Consider the following 18,084-nt stretch of genomic DNA (forward strand, 5'->3'; position numbering starts at 1 on the left):
TACAAAAATGCAACCAGTAATGGTCAATTATCTTCTAATTATATTATGAGTAATTACATATTTTACCATATTAACAGTAAGAGGATAGAGTCGAACGTTCTAAAATTTGTGTGGCTTGAAACTAAACACCTTAGAAGGCTTAGATTATAAAGCCATTTTGGAGTGAAAAACACGTACGTGTGCATGTGCTCTGACACATTACATTATATAAATATTCGATACAATATTTCGGCCAAGTTGGTTCTAATAAACCCTTTTCGTAAGTGGGGGCTAAAATAGAGTCTATTAATTGTTTCACCACTTTTTTCTTTATGCAGATACAAAGACCTTAGCACTTGATAACAAATAAAAGACGTTAGTGGACTGGTGACTTTGAAGCTCATATCTAACGTCTTTGGATGCACACAAAACGGATATTCCAGCTTAACCCTCCATCAAGTCTTACAAAATATATCGGTAACTCTGAAGCTTTGTAAATTAATCTTATTGTACTTATGATTTCTAGTCAGAAATGTAATTCCAAACTCATTAATTGACTAAATCATCAGATAAATCTAACATAACCTGAGAAAATCAACTCAATTACACTCTTATATTACGTAATCTGCTAAAGAAAGGGCTGTTTTCGCGAGAACTTCTTCGAGTTGATTTACTTTATAAAGCGCCGATGTCATAAATTGGACAACAATAGAAGGGAAATTTTTTTCCGACGAAATTTGGAAATTTGAAATTATTATAAAAGTGAACATTTCCTTTATCCTAATAAATTCTCAATAAAAAGTTAATACGTAGAAATGAATAGAAAACGGACGATGAAACAAAAATAATAAATATACCTTTCCCTAAAACGTCACTGCCCGCCAAATTAGCTCCTTGCAAAAGCACTAGGTGATATAAAGTTTGTATCTAATAAAAGCTTAAGGAATATGAAATTTTCACGATAAAAAACCGAGGGATGTTTCACGACTCCACGAACGAGGGAATTGTTAAGATTTCAATATCAAAAGAATTCTCACAAAATAGGAATTATAACCTATCCTAGCTTTACCCAAATATAAAATATAAGATATCGACCACCTTAACAACCGATATCGACCACCTTAACAACCGATATCGACCACCTTAACAACCGATATCGACCACCTTAACAACCGATATCGACCACCTTAACAACCGATATCGACCGCCTAACAACCGATATCGACCGCCTAACAACCGATATCGACCGCCTAACAACCGATATCGACCGCCTAACAACCGATATCGACCGCCTAACAACCGATATCGACCGTGTAACAACCGATATCGACCGCCTAACAACCGATATCGACCGACATCGACCGCCTACAAACTGATATCGACCGACATCGACCGCCTAACAACCGATATCGACCGCCTACAAACTGATATCGTCCTAAAATCGATATATCGATAAAGTAACCTAGAACCAACATATCGGTAAAAATCTGTACATTAAGCTCGAACCGATATATTGGCTATATCGACCGCCTACAAACTGATATCGTCCTAAAATCGATATATCGATAAAGTAACCTAGAACCAATATATCGGTAAAAATCTGTACATTAAGCTCGAACCGATATATTGGCTATTAAAGTGAAATATCGGTTTGGGTAAGAGGCCCATCACTGATTCTAAACAAGAAATTGAAGAAACAAGAAGATAACAATAAGCGGCGGGAAAAAACATTCGCACAGATATTTGAAATATGTATCTAGCGACATCTAGGAAAGTGTCTACGCATTGACAAAAACGCAATACCGCAAAGCGAAAAAATACCCCTTCAATATAAATTTAATACCGCAATGAAAATTCTGTCTTATTAATTGAAAATTCACATATAATTAATAACAAAGTAATTAGTTGTACCGATGTCGGCTAGATGGAGATAAATACTATTTTAAAAAAGTTAAACCGAGCGCAGAACAGGCTAAGAAACAGGGTGGTGGCTCTAAAATGTCCACTTTAAATATTAGCTGGGCTGGATTAAAATTTAAATACTTAGGGGTCTACTGACTTTGAAGCCACTTAATTAAAAATTTTCCAAGATCAACAATTTTTAAGTGGCCAAAGTCCCGTTTATTTAATTAGAATTAAAGTGCTAGTCTCAGACTGGCGCACAAGTTTCCGAAATTTTAGCCATGGAGAAAAGAGGTAAGGAGTGGCAATGATGATGGGCGACCTGGGGCCCTGAAACTCTCCCAGTGTACCCTGCGCACGCCCCTATCCTTGGGTAGACGATTGTTAAGGGCTGACGAGTAGCGCCATTGTATTTGTATGAGAACTAGCTTACATTTTTAAGACATAGGGGGCGTCCTTCACGATTCTGTACAGTACGACACTATCTAAACGCTGAGGATGCTGGGAGGACTATAGTTTTGGTTTCTAAAAGACCGTTACTACTTTTTGTTGCCTTGACAAACAAACCAACAGATCGTAATTGAATTAACCTTGACCGCTGTGAAAATTGGTGGGAAAAACCTACATTTTTCTTTTGATTCTTGAAAAAAGCTGGCATGGAATAATGGAAAAGCCAAAAAAAACCGCAGCAAAATAACGTTCTTAAAATTCCTTCCGTTAACTAGAGCTTCTCCCGCGCTAAAAAAAAATTAAAAACAGATTATGGCTAAAGAAAAAATTATCCCATTTAAATATTTACGTTCGATACAAGATTACAAATTGTACGGAACCATTTACAAGGGATTACTGACCTTTCACCACTAATGAACTTCAGTTAGCGAATAGAAAACATTTCTTAAACAATTTCACCTTGTGCCCCTTCGTACAAGACAATTTGACCTGGTTTTCTTATTTGACCCGATATGTGGACTTCAAACATAAAAGACTAAAGAGGACTGGTAACTTTGAAGTCCAATCTAACCTTTATCTATATGACGGACCTTCTGTCTTAAATCAAAAAGTAGCCCCGTTGTTGCCCTTAAACACAACTTTTCTACTACACAGTGGCTAAGCTTGGATAAGGCTACTTAATCCAAAGGCCGGACCCATTGAAACTCAGTGCATTATGTATGATTGGTTCTTGCCTTTGACAAGATAAAATTCATGTCCAGAAGATTAGCCAGAATGCTAGGGGTGATAATGGAGTCGCCTTTTGCTTTAACGGTATATAAAAGCAGTTCATACTCCGACACCCTTTTTTGTAAAAGGTCTACACCTTCATAGAAGATTTCAAATTATAATCCTTTGTTCGAAATTTATATTAAATTTCTCCATTATGGTTGGTATTTTTATGGAGTAGCCCCTGTAAAAGAAACCACCGCATCTTCTATATTTTCAATTTTGTATACTGCCTTTCTTTCTACCAAAGTTGAAGGTCAGATTGCGAAGGTTATTTTGGATCCGTTCTCAGAGCTTCAATCATGTAGAAACAATTTGAGCATCGGTAACTATTCATTTTGGCCTTTTGACGAGACTGCCATTCACCGCCGGAACACGTAATTCGAAATGGTAATTCGAGCGTATCCGACGCGAAAGTTACCTTTTTTTCTCCCATTAAAATGAAGTAAAGGCTTTAGGCGCCTTCTATTAACAACAAGGAAATGTATTGTGAATCGAAAGGTTACGCAAAAATATTTCAAAAGAAAGTAAAATTTGTTGAGTTATTGGCATATTCAGAATAATTAATTTACAAAAAGGGGTAGTAAATTAACGTAGCTTGAAGGGAGAAAGAAATTGTACTAAAAGCAGAAGAACACTTAAAGGGAGGGTGAAGTGGAAAACCAAGTGATTTTTTTTATCGATTCTTCTACATATTATAAGACCAATCTGCATAGTGAAACATTCAGGAAATATCTCCAAATGGTCTTAAAATTCAAATTATGTTCAGATTTTATGGATAATTGAAAATAAGGACCTATGACCAATCACGTAACGCCCTGTCTTCTTGTGGTACGCTCCATGCCAATTGAAATTTAGCGCGAGATTTGATATAAAATTGATGTATTCTTGATTACAATGTTTAGTTTAATGTTAAACTTTACTTTTGAATTTTAGATTGAATAAAATCACGAGTAGATTGAAAAAAAAATCATGATCAAATCTGGATAACATTGATTAAATATTGACTGAATATGTAAATAACTATTGCCTTGGCTACTTTGTTTATAAGGCGGAAGTAACCCGCCCCTCGGACTGTATCGTCTCTTCACAATTGAAGGTCATTATTGTCAATAAATGAGGGCTTCTCCTTTTGCGAGGTCACGGCCGATTCAAAATTAATTCCGAAATTTAGTCCCCGGCGAGATTGACAATGCAGAGTCTTCCAGAAACGAACGATCGAGTGTTCCTATTTTATTTTCGTAATGGACAATTACCCTGGGTAATAGATACGGCCAATTATTCGTTCCCTCAGTACTATAGGAATAAGGAATCGTCAACAATACATATTGAAAATCTACGGCGACAATGATACCGTGTTTCAATTTTAAGCGTCTGTTGAATGACAACCTATCATTAGTAGATTTGGAGGTACGTGTTCTCGCACAGCGTACCTTATGGTTTCGTGTGTTCTACTTTGTATATTGTACACTTGGTAAGGTAGCCGGCGTTCCACAGTCGTTAAGAGACTCCAAACTGGAAAGAGTTTTTCCCCCACTGGCCATAGCGTATAGCCGTGAGGCTTTGTGCACCGGAAAGAATGTTAAACACGGACCGGTTCATAGGACTGAGGTTTGTACAGGCTACAGGTGGTGGCGCATTTTGAGTTCGTCACCACCGGCGAACAGGGGGTAGTCCTGTTGTCGAGTCCTACAGCTTTACCGCTCAAAAGCTTGGTTTACAGGACTGCGCCACACCACCCGACACAGGTACTAGGAAGAGATTCCTCTCTATGCAGACAGGAAACTCTAAATAGGCTTTGGATCCACAACCAGTCTGGGAAACTAGTCCTTTGGCCAGTGATCCTCCTGGTGTCAGAAATAATAAACTGGTCTATGGACTGGTCCATGCAGCCTTTGTTCTACTATAGATTTGCAATTAATAAACTAGTCCCTAGGACCAGAAACCCCCCTTTTTGAATTTAAAAACTAGTCCAATTGTTCGAAGGCATATCTAACGTCTATGGAGACACAATAAATCAAATAGGTGATAAAACACCATACAGATTCTATTTCATAGCCAACTTTCGCAAAGGCTGAATTCCCAGCATGGTTTATGAAGTCTCCACTTCTTCCTAGCTTCCTGTACGCTCAATCAGCCCTCTATTTTTAATACTACCTAATCTTTCATAAAATCTCTCTGGCTAAAAATGTTGAGTTCTGTTTTGAGGTATTATAGGCGTTAGAATATTTTTGATTCTTATAGATTTCGTAGTGCAAACGCTTGTAAATGTAATTCGGTGTGCCGGTGAGTACTCTAATAAGCGCGTTTTCTTCTAGTATATTGAGAGGGACAGTAAATATTTTGGTTTGAACAGAGACAATGCGCATCACGCTTCCTTCAGTCTCACTTTCGGTTATATTTATTCGCCTTTGATTTTGCCACGCAACACGTATCCATGAACGAAAAGGTTTCGTCTTAGTTTCTTGTTTTTTCGTCAGACAGGTGGCTAGACAGTATGATGTTCTTCTCGACAATGAAAATTTGAAATTATAACGTTCGTCTACGTGGGGGAGTAAGGTCGTTTAGAGAGAAAATTTGACTCGGTATAGACTGCGTGACATTACCAACACTAGTGAACCAGAGAGCATCTTCAGGAAATATTTTAACAAGTTGGGAAACCAAAATAAACCTCTCCGAGTCGAGACCCGATTAAGAGGTTTTTATAAATAATTAAATAAATATAATTGATATTAATTATTTTAATCGTCATTAATTTACCTTAAGTCTAGTTAAATCGTTTTAAGAAACTTTATTCCTATAATCATTTTAAACATAGCTATTGTTGACGTTTGAATTCAAGCGTATGCCTCTTCAACAATTTTTGGAAATTTAGGTTATATAAGGCGATTGATTCACATTAAGTGATACGAAAACCCGCATTTGTCCGAACCTTTGGTGGAAGCCCTGCCATTGGAAGGCTAAACGACGTCTTTTTTACTACAATTAAGGTAAATTAATGACGATTAAAATAATTAATATCAATTCTATTTATTTAGTTATTTAAGAAAAACCTCTTAATTGAGTCTCGACTCAGAGATTTATTTCGGTTTCCCAACTTGTTATGTTCTCGGGTTCTCCAGATTTCCAATGGCTTTTCCCGTCATTTCCACTACCAATTTTAGGCCTGAGTTGTCAATGTTAAGAAAATATTTACAAGAATACTAATTGTTATAATCAAGTCAACTGTTCAGGAAATTATGTAAGAAAACGTTCAACGTTGCAATTCTTTTTACCAAAGAAATGTTTCACACTATATAGTATTAAATTTCCGAAAATTCTTAAAAAAATTAGTAAATTTTCCATCACGTTTTCAACTAAGTTGAGACCCTTAGGATCCAAATCTCTCTTAAAAAGCTGACAAGAATTTAAATAGTACTACTATTTAAAGGCGTTCTTTTTTGGCTGAAGTTGAATGGACTAAAATGGTCATTTAAATTCGTTTTTTTTCGACAATGGTGTTAGGCTGTGCGCTCCAAATATTTTATACAAAGAAGTCAACGCTTCTTATACAACTACAACTTCGGCCAATACAATAAAAAGTGACGCTACGAAAACAGACCAACTAATCTGAAAATAAGAAACAAGACGGTCTGGAATGAAACAATTATTTATCCTTAAATATATTATCAAATAAAATAAGTTCGAATTCTCTTTCGAAAACGTTGCGAAAAAAATTTCAACTTCAAATTTCCTGGATTTCGTCAAAATTCTTTAAATGTCCAAATGTTGGGTCAAAAAGTGTCCATGTTAAGAGAAAACTGGAACACTGTTCAACTTTTTTTTTTTTAACTTTTCTGACTTTTGCCTGATTATTTTAAACCATTTTCAATTTTATGACTTTTCCCAGGCCATTTAAGCTCATTTTTAAAGTCCCATAAATTCCTTGACTTTTTTGGCTCATATTGTAAACTAGCTGTTACCCGCGGCGTCGCTCGCGTGTAATAAGAACTTCCATCAAAATGTTATAAAGAAATGGTAGATTTTACTGATGACTAATATTTTTGTAGCACCCTAGGAGCGAAGGCACTCCGCGTTGCCCGTCAGCCCGTCGGGGCATTTTTTATTACTTTTCACGCGGACATTATTCCATAAAGAAGGGTTTTTAGGTTTTTGGCCGCCATTTAAAAAGATGGCAACAAATCGAGCCCGAAGGACCATTCAGCCCGGGATATAGGTTAAAGGAAACCAGTGTAATAAATATTTGTGAAATCGGTTGAAACGCGCGGACTTTGTTGCGTAGAGAAGATTTTTTTACATTTCTGGGCGCCATTTTTTAAGATGGCGGCGGATTGGAAAAATCTTTCTTAGTACGCGCCTACTACGTATGAGTAACGTTCCTGCAAATTTTCAGCCTTCTAGGGCAAGCGGTTTGGGCTGGGCGTTGATTATCAGTCAGTCAGTCTGTCAGTCAGTCAGGACTTTGATTTATATAGATATAAGATTCCATGACTTTTTGGCTCATATTGTAAAGTCCATGACTTTTTGGCTCATATTTTAAATTCCATGACTTTTTGGCTCATATTTTAAATTCCATGACTTTTTTGGCTCATATTTTAAATTCCATGAGTTTTTTGGCTCATATTTTAAATTCCATGACTTTTTGGCTCATATTTTAAATTCCTTGACCTTTTTGGCTCATATTTTAAATTCCTTGACCTTTTTTGGCTCATATTTTAAATTCCTTGACCTTTTTGGCTCATATATTAAATTCCTTGACTTTCTTGGCTCATATTTTAAATTCCATGACTTTTTTGACTCATATTTTAAATTCCATGACTTTTTTGACTCATATTTTAAATTCCATGACTTTTTGGCTCATATATTAAATTCCTTGACTTTTTGGCTCATATATTAAATTCCTTGACTTTTTTGACTCATATTTTAAATTCCATGACTTTTTTGACTCATATTTTAAATTCCATGACTTTTTTGGCTCATATTTTAAATTCCATGACTTTTTCGCTCATATTTTAAATTCCATGACTTTTTCGCTCATATTTTAAATTCCATGACCTTTTTGGCTCATATTTTAAATTCTATGACTTTATGGCTCGTATATTAAATTCCAAAACCTGTACCATGCCCCACAATACAACATCCACTAATTGACTACAATAGGTAAATTTCACTTACGTGGACACAACTAAAAATTATACCTACACTGAAAATAGAGTTAAAATTCAGTACGCACAATACTAGAATCCCTAATAATTTTTGAGATAGCGCGAGGCTCCGAGCGTAGTGACAACAGACCCTGAATATGACTATAGGACATTTGAATCTTTGTTAAAAAAATAATAAAAGAAACATAATGAAAACTCTTTGTTGAATAAACCATTATGAAGTGAACGTAACGAGATTTGCGGACCATTTAGAGTTTTATAGACCTTCCTTGAAGTGACCATTCAGTTGGCCATAGTTATCTACTATTGTCATTAGGGCTTGAATGCTAAGGTAAAGTAGGGCGCCATAAAACGGAGAATGCCTATTTGGTAAAACTTAAAGCGTAGATAAAAAACGCATTGCAAAATGCAGCATTGTTACATTTAGATAGCGGGTTTACACGAAAATTGGCTTCATATATCCGGTTTATTGGAAATATCGAGAAAATTATAGGAAATATTAAAAGTTGTTAAATTATTCTATGAAATTTTGGAAACTGTGAGATTATGACGTATAACATTGAAAAGATTTATGAAAATTAAAGATAGTAAACATTGGAATTTTTGAGAAAAGATAATGAAAAATAGCAAAGATAATGAAATATTGCAACTTTAGAAAGGTTTACGAAATATTGGAATTTTGAGGAAGGTTTATGAAATATTGGATTTAATTGTTATTTTTGAAGAAGGTTAAGGAAATATTTGAATTTATTTGAAAATTTTGAAAAAAAAAAATTAATGAATGATGATTGGAATTTTTGAATTTAGTTGGAATTTTTGAGGACGGTTAATGAAACATTGTTTGAGGACGGTTAATGAAACATTGGAATTTTTGAAGACGGTTAATGAAACATTGGAATTTTTGAAGACGGTTAATGAAACATCAGAATTTTTGAGGACGGTTAATGAAACATCAGAATTTTTGAGGACGGTTAATGAAACTACAGAATTTTTGGAGAAAGGTAAATGAAACATTGGAATTTTGCGGAAGGTTAATAAAATATTGGATTGGGAATTTTTGAGGATGTTTTATGAAATATTGGAATTTACTTGAAATTTCTGAAAAACATTTCATTAAATTTTGTAATTTATTTGCAATTTTTGAGAAAAGTTAATGAAATATTTGAATTTTGGAACTTATTCGGAAATTTTGAGAAATGTTAATGAAATTTTGGAACTTATTGGGAAATTTTGAGAAATGTTAATGAAATTTTGGAACTTATTCGGAAGTTTTGAGAAAAGTTAATGAAATTTTGGAACTTATTCGGAAGTTTTGAGAAAAGTTAATGAAATGTTGCAATTTATCAGCAAAGATAATGAAAAATTGGAAATTATCAGAGAAGATAATGAAATATTCGAATCTTAGAAATGGTTAATCAGATATTGTCATTTTTGAGAAACGTTATTAAAACACTGGATTTTTTTTAAGTTTAAATGTAATATAGGCATTTTTGGAAAAAGTGAATGAAAAATTTCTTAAAAAAGTAATAGTAGTAGTAACAAAACTAAACGAAATATTGAAAATATGAGCAACATAAATGGCGGCATTCAGCCATTCATGCCCTGACCATCGAAAGTAATTAAAGAGGGCATTACTCCGCTAGCTAAAAAAACCCACTATTACCATGCCTATACATCAATAAGAACTAGTTGAACAATATTTTGTACGTCAAACCATTGATCGATTATACAAATATGTATCATTGTGAAAAATTCAAAAACGTGCCTGGAATTATAGTCATTTATAAGTTACTAAATGTTCATAATGTAGTGCTTTTAATATGAAAGAGTACAAATTTTATTCTAATCAGGATTAAATTAAACTGAAGCTACATATCTTAACATTTATTGATAATTAAAATTTTTCCTCAAATTTCATGAGCACCAAATCAGGACCGCGTGTCAGCTAGAAATTACACTTGGTAATTAGGCCTACATCCAAAAACTCGCATCCAATTGCAAAGATCATTAACCAGTTAACCAAATATCAGTGAAAATAGTTAAAGTTGTTTGTATAGTATCAGGGATAGATCTAATTTTAGAAGTAGGCATGGAGAACAGAGTAATTTGGGTGCGCGTTAAAGTCCCGGACCCCCTTCCACGGGACGGAGGGGTATGAAAGAAAAGGCGAGTCATAGCTAGAGAGGTAAAAAGGTATTACGTACTTTTCGCCGTCCCCGCCAGCAACGTCATCAAAACGTAGTTTAAGTGAGCCAATAAGATAATTTGAGCTTTTCGTTACGTGTTGGAGGGAGGGGCTCTATACTGGGCTATGAGTCGGACTGAAGTAAATACTAGTAGTTCTCCATTCCTACTTCTAAAATTAAATCTATCCCTGAGAGTATCAATACTATTCTGGTCGCCATTTTCGAAGATGGCGGCATATTCAAACCAGCAGCCAACGTTTAATATCTTCGAGTTAATTCGATTCTGACAAGTACAAATTGAAAGTGGCATTTTGATTGTCACGTACAAACAAATTTTGTTTTATTGTTGGATAAAATCATAAAATGTGTTCCGCGTCAACTCCGACGTATCGCCTGAAGAGCCAGTAGTATTCTTATTATTCAAATTTGATACTAAATAACAATAAGTATTTGACTAGTTAAATAAAGATGATTTTGAATCATAACAGGAGGAATTAATGGATTTGGTCGTATCTGGGCCATTCAAATCATTTCGATTTCGAAGCGAACCTTTAAATTGAATTACAATTCCATTTTGTGCCACAGTCCAACTGGTGAACGTAAACCGCGCGATACTTAACTTTTACAGCGAGTGATTTAAGGATATACGACTAAAAAGGTACCAAATACGAAGGTAAGCCTGATTTTAAAATATTTTTCTTACCGTTATAGGCTTATAAAGGGTGAGATGGCCGATACCAGGCTTAACCCGATACCGATCGATACCGGTGCAAACATGAACCGATAGCGATATTCACTCACTATGATCCAAAACCCGATACTTCAACCGATACCGATATTTTTAGTAACAGTTCAATTTACATATGTATTAAAAATACTTGGAAATAATATAGAGTAATTTCGTGAATTGCACTACCAAGTACAATGTTTAGAGGTAGTCACAAAATAACATCAGGGCTTATTGACATTCACAGAAATGTATTATCACCATCAATACATTACTAAAAGACCTAAAAATGTCATGTAGCGACATATAAAGCATTTTAAACGAGTATCGGTTAAACAACTGATCCGATACTGTCGGGAAACACCCGAGTATCGGTGCCGATACCGAAATGGTATCGGTACTGGTTCATCCCTAGTTCTAAGACATTTCATATTTGGGTCACCGATATCTAATTATGATAGGATTATTTTAAGGATAACTGCTTCAATTTAAGACACAACCGAAACAGAATGCTAAGTTAACTAAACATTTAAATCAGGGCCCAGACGGGAAATGCCAGTGAACATTTTTGACTCAAAATCGCCAATAGAACTGATTGTACTACCTCCCCTTATTAAACATCCTATATATTAATCTAACACTTTAAGCAACAAAATTAGTAAATTTAGTAACAGCAGTGGTAAACGGAAGTAACAGAAAGTAATGAGGCACTGGGCAGGTTAACGAAACAAATAAATGACTGTATTTCCAATTAGAAGTTTATTACGTAAAACCAAATAATTTCTTACTCTAGCTTCTTTGCAAAGTCAAACAAATAGGGCTATACATAAATATTAACTTTTTTTTCGGGGATGCCGCGGAAACCAATGTTTATGGTGTTATTAGCCGGCAAAGCCAGATTTATTTAGGATATAATAATTGAATTGGTGATACGACGTAAATCACACCTTTCATAATAATTCATATTGTGTCAGGATAGATAAAATTAAGTAAGGTTAGTTTTTAGACGACACATTCGTGACGTTAGAATATTGTAGCTTTTGGAGATTATGGTAGACTTCGTTGCGCAAACCTATTGGAAATTTTGAAAATTGTCTCCTTAAGTCAGTAAATAAATTTTTCATTGATTCTTAGGGTACTTTTAGTTATTTCTATTTGTAGAGGACTTTACATATCTCTCTGATATCTATGGGTGGGTGGGAAATTCATTTAACGTAATTTTTTATGTCGGGGGAAGATTGTAATAGCGTTCTCACGATGGCGCACGGTCGTCACGCGCTATTGGTTGCCAAACTCTCAACCTCGAGACCCCCATTGATGGTAACTCCATTACAAATTAGACGATGTTATTGACAACCCAACGCTTAAAAATTGAAATTTGAAACTCGATCGCTTAAAGACCGAAATTTAGGGTTAACGCAAATTTAGTACCACATTTTGACAACAATGGTGAAACATGCCACCAACCCTTCCATTAAGAAACGCCAACAGCTAAGCCTTTGCGGCTGCTCAGGGGTATTCCATATAAATGTTTAATTTAAACTCTCCCCAGTTTCAACGTCACCTGAGACAGTGAAAACAATTTAGAAGGTATTTCAGGCTTTGCTAGTGTGCATGCTAAGTAACAATTACCACCATCGCAAGAGAGGCTTGGTGCGCGCCAATCACGAATTCACGAGCAGACCGAATTTACACCTAGCTCATCGCTGAGATTTATCGCACGTGACCCAGCTACATTTCGCATAGCGGTACCGCTATGCATTCTGCCTTTGCATCTCCACTAGTTCCTTCATGGCTATACACAAATACCGTTATTACAAATCCGTTAAGCGAGAAGATATTGTTCGGGTCACCTTCGATTAATAGCTCAAAATAATGGTACAGCGTATAAATAAAACCCTTTTCATTCTTGTATTTGAATTAGTTTCAGCTGAAGGCCGAGATCCAACGAAAACAGTTCTAGACAAACCGAAGATAAACAATTTCTGATTTCTCACTTAAACAGGAATCGGTTCAGAACTGGTTTGCCCAACTCTTTTTGAAACCTTCTTTACTAATTTAAGCTATTTTAACTGTTTCGGTTCAGAATTGAAGCATGTTTTAAAACGCTTCCATTGGAACTGTCTGCTACTACTTGAACTACTTCCGATAGGCCTGTCCTCTAAGGCAGGCTAAATACCGATAAAAATAACCTCATCTGAAGTGTCAATACGAATAAGATTATTATAATCATCCCAAGTGAACAAACCCAAAAGATTAAGCTCATACCAAGGTCAAAATACCCATAAGATTAAGCTCAACTCCGGGTGAAAATACCCATAATATTAAGCTCAACCTCAGGTGAAAGTACCCTAAGAAATACCCGTAAAATCTCTTGTCCGGCTTTCAGTTCGAATAGAAGTTAGAACCACCAAAAGATTTTAACAACATTGTGAACATATTTGAATCGATGCTAGGATTTCAGTTCGTCTACTTGAGACCGCTTTCACATTAGAAGGCTAGGATCCGACATCGCCTAAAATCGTTATATTTGGATCTCGGCCTTTTAGTGGGCGTAATTCGATTCGGCTGAACGCCTCTGGCACGCACTCGCTCATCAAGCCTCGAATAACAGAATACGTATATATTCCCAGGTCCTACTGGCCGCTAATACATTATATTTTTAACGGCGATAAAGAACTCAGCACGTCTTTGCCAATACGTAACGCGATCCGTTCCTAAAACAAACACAGAATTGTTTACCAAAACGCTAATTACACCATTCACGAAAAAGGTATTCTCAATGAGGATGTATCTGGGTAAGGTCGCGCAATTCTTATCCGTTTGCTTCACCTAACCTGAACTTCCTCAACTCTTTAAAGGGAACATGAAATGAAATGAAACGAACATGTTTTAATTTTTCAACATATTCATAAGGCAAATAAGAGTAACAGAAAACAATAGCACCATTTGATAACTGGAAGCAGAAGTAATATGAGACTAGAAGTAAAGAGCTCTAGCATTGGTAGTAGATCCTGGCACTAGTGAACAAATTTGAGGATATTAATCATTCTATGCCGCTTCCATCGCGCCTACACTAGAGGAAAAAAATTTGGTCGAGTTCCAAAGAAATTTCCTACCCCCTTCCCCTCAACCTAAAGTTGCGGAACAGGGAAGCGGGTGCTTGAATCTAGTTCGGCCGTCTACCGCCGCGAGCGTCTCACGTTTTGGAGGGGAGATTCAGAAACCGCTACCAGAGGGCCAACCGTTGGTGTGTTATCAAGAATATTCACTTTCGCCAAGTGAAGAATTTGGTTAGCTCACAACTTCTAGTCTCATCTTACCTCTGCTGGAAGTAACAGTGAATTCATCCAGGACCTTTCTCGTGTCACGAACGTTTTTGGCGTGCGTTCGCCATTTTCGTAGTGGCATTTCAAAATTCCAAAAGTGCCCAACCCACATATGATTGGTTTCCAAGTATAATGTAATAAGCGTATACCACTTCGAAAAAGGCAGATAATCACATGCAGTATACGTCTTGATCTCTATCTCACTAGCTTGTTTTAGTTGACCAACTTGACCACTAAGCGTTCTACTTTAATATTACTAAAGGGGTCGTTGCCCCAGGGTTGCCAGGCCACTTGTGGGTCACAAGATTGCCGAGAGAAAAGCTAGCAGTTTCAGTCAGTACTTGACCAACTTGACTCACAGACGGTCTGACAAGACAACGATGCACTGAAGTTTAAGCAGAGAGAGGGGGGAGGAATTTACTGTAGCCTCAACAGTGAAAACTACATATTCCCTATGTCCGATGAAAAGTCCCAATTCAGCTCTTCAATAATAGACCTTTTCGATGTAAAAAAGGGGGGTAGGCAACCCTTAGTATGAGGACATACAAGACGGTTGATACATTGCCATCCGTCTCTGCTAACTCTCATGATACAAAAAGACTACAGCGCAGGCGCCGAAAAGCGAGGTGGAAGGCAAAGTTTTACCCCTGTGTCTTTCCCTCTTAGTTACATCGAAATGGTCTATTAGAATATTTATGGTTGTTGCTAAAAGATTTCGTACTTTAAACGTGGTAGTTGCAATACGGCTGCAATTTCTCTACCCTAAACTTAGAGAAGACACGTGACTAGGAGCCTTTCCTCAAGAGTTAATTGCCTCTTAGCATTTCTTTTGTTATATTCCCTCGGTACTGTTATTCTATTTTGTTCGCGAGTGGTCCGTAAAATTAATTGTCCGCCTTTAATAAAATGGCGGAGCTCCGAAAGACATCCTGGCGCTGTAGCCTAATTGTTAGAGTCAAAATATGTTAGGTCATTTGCGGGTATAATTGGAATATTTTTTTCGGGGTTCTTGAAAACGCTCGTCTCCCGCCGAGGGTGCACGGCCACCAAACAAAAGAAATCAAAATAGCCAATTTTCAGACAAATAACGAAGAAAAACAGTTGATGGCACACTTCTCAAGACCTTATAATCTCAGCTAGCTTGTTGCCAAACAAACAATTCCAAAAAAACTGTACGGATCGGCCTCCCGGAGTTAAGTTAGGGGTAACGCTTGATTACGTTTACCACGACTTATTATTTTTAAGGAATTCTTCAATAAAAATTACGAGGCTATGATAAATTAAAATACAGATACAGGTCACCTCGTAAAAGAATTTGTTCAATTTTAGATCCTTTTGTATAGCAGACAGGTTTAACAATTATCATTTTAAAAACATCCGATCTTTTTAGCAATTTACCTCACGTGGCCACTATTCAGTCGTTTTTAACCAACTTGACACCCAGTAAGTTGGAATTCACCCATTTAAATCATATCAGATCACTCGGAATTTACCCATTTAAATCATATCAGATCACTCGGAATTTACCCATTTAAATCATATCAGATCACTCGGAATTTACCCATTTAAATCATATCAGATCACTCGGAATTTACCCATTTAAATCATATCAGATCACTCGGAATTTACCCATTTAAATCATATCAGATCACTCGGAATTTACCCATTTAAATCATATCAGATCACTCTGAATTTACCCATTTAAATCATATCAGATCACTCTGAATTTACCCATTTAAATCATATCAGATCACTCTGAATTTACCCATTTAAATCATATCAGATCACTCGGAATAATTTACCCATTTAAATCATATCAGATCACTCGGAATTTACCCATTTAAATCATAATAGATCACTCGGAATTCACCCATTTAAATCATAATAGATCACTCGGAATTTACCCATTTAAATCATATCAGATCATTCGGAATTTACCCATTTAAATCATATCAGATCATTCGGAATTTACCCATTTAAATCATATCAGATCACTCGGAATTTACCCATTTAAATCATATCAGATCACTCGGAATTTACCCATTTAAATCATATCAGATCACTCGGAATTTACCCATTTAAATCATATCAGATCACTCGGAATTTACCCATTTAAATCATAATAGATCATTAGAAATAAAGTCACTTTAACCCCACTCGATCACTTGAAATTAAGCCACTTGACCCCACTAGATCAGGCGGAAGTTAAAACATTTTTAAACACCACACATCAGCTACCATTTTGCAATTTTAAACACCACATGATCAGCCATTTAAACTGTATGCGATCACCGAGATTTTACCCACTCTTAGTCTTACCACCTCAATCACTTAAAATTTGGCAAATTTTAAACCCACATGATTACCAAGAAATCAGTCGTTTTAAAACCTCACATGATCACCTGAACCTAAACATTTTAGATTGATTAGAATTTAGTAATTTTCCACATCGTTTTAACCCTTTTTCACGGTCAAAAAAGCCTTCATACCAAAGAAACGTTTTCTGGGATTAATTAGAGGTAAAATTCCAAATCTCGAGTGAAGCTATAAAGACTAAACAATAAATCAAGAGAATTCTTTGTTTCAGAGAGGATGAATGTGATTAAAATGGGTAAAGGGGTGGCGGCTACTTATTTAGAGCACGTACGCTTTGACGACGTTAACAACAATTAAATTTACCAAAGCATACAGCCCCGAATACACGATTTTAACAGCTTTGAAACAACAAAATTCAAGAGATAGACTATTTATTATTATGTGAATCCATGTTTATACAATAACTCGCATTTATTCTCTTGTTGAAAACTTTGCGTTTAAAGTAATTATCACCTAAGTTTTAATTGGAGAGAAGATAGTGTAAAATGGTTTTGGTTTTATGCAATTTTACAGGATTATTAATTTATTTTAAAATAGGAGTAAAATTAGTTTCTTTAATAATGCTTCCATACTTTATTGATATTTTTTGCCTTAAACTATCAATTGAACTTTGGAAAAGAAAATAAGAAACTACGGATAAATAATATGTTAGTGGATATGTGAGAGGGAGTAGGGAGAAATGAAACACTTAAACTTATTCCATACGATGAAGGGTACACAGATTATTTACCTACTAAACCACAATTATATTTAAAATTATATAGACTTGATAAAAAATATTGCACATTTTATGAAATTATTGGTAAATTCAGGATAAGTCCAAAGATATGAGAGTTTATAACATTATATTTCTAGACAAAAAACAACAACAACACGATTTTATGACTTATTTTATGAAATTCTTGGTTATTTTATAAAATTATCTAATATTTTTTATAAAATTATCTAATATTTTTTATAAAATTATCTAATATTTTTTATAAAATTATCGAATATTTTTTATAAAATTATCGAATATTTTTTATAAAATTATCGAATGTTTTTATAAAATTATCGAATATTTTTATAAAATTATCGAATATATTACTGGTAAATATGTCAAAAATTATAGAACTTTGTTGGAATTCCGTGATTGCTGAGATCCCTAATATAAACGCTATTCTTTAATAACTTATAAGGATGCTGATTACTCATAAGATAAA

General features: G+C 35.3%; 1 protein-coding gene across 3 annotated transcripts in view; it reads right to left on the reverse strand.

Moving 5' to 3' along the window:
• Positions 1–18,084, reverse strand: part of LOC149713439 (elongation factor-like GTPase 1) — a 90,485-nt gene that overhangs the window by 43,696 nt on the left and 28,705 nt on the right. The window lies entirely within an intron of this gene.

Source organism: Phalangium opilio, unplaced genomic scaffold (assembly GCF_054372755.1).
Source record: "Phalangium opilio isolate 3A_F unplaced genomic scaffold, DU_Popi_V2 ptg000009l_1, whole genome shotgun sequence".
NCBI classification, from domain to species: Eukaryota; Metazoa; Arthropoda; class Arachnida; order Opiliones; family Phalangiidae; genus Phalangium; species Phalangium opilio.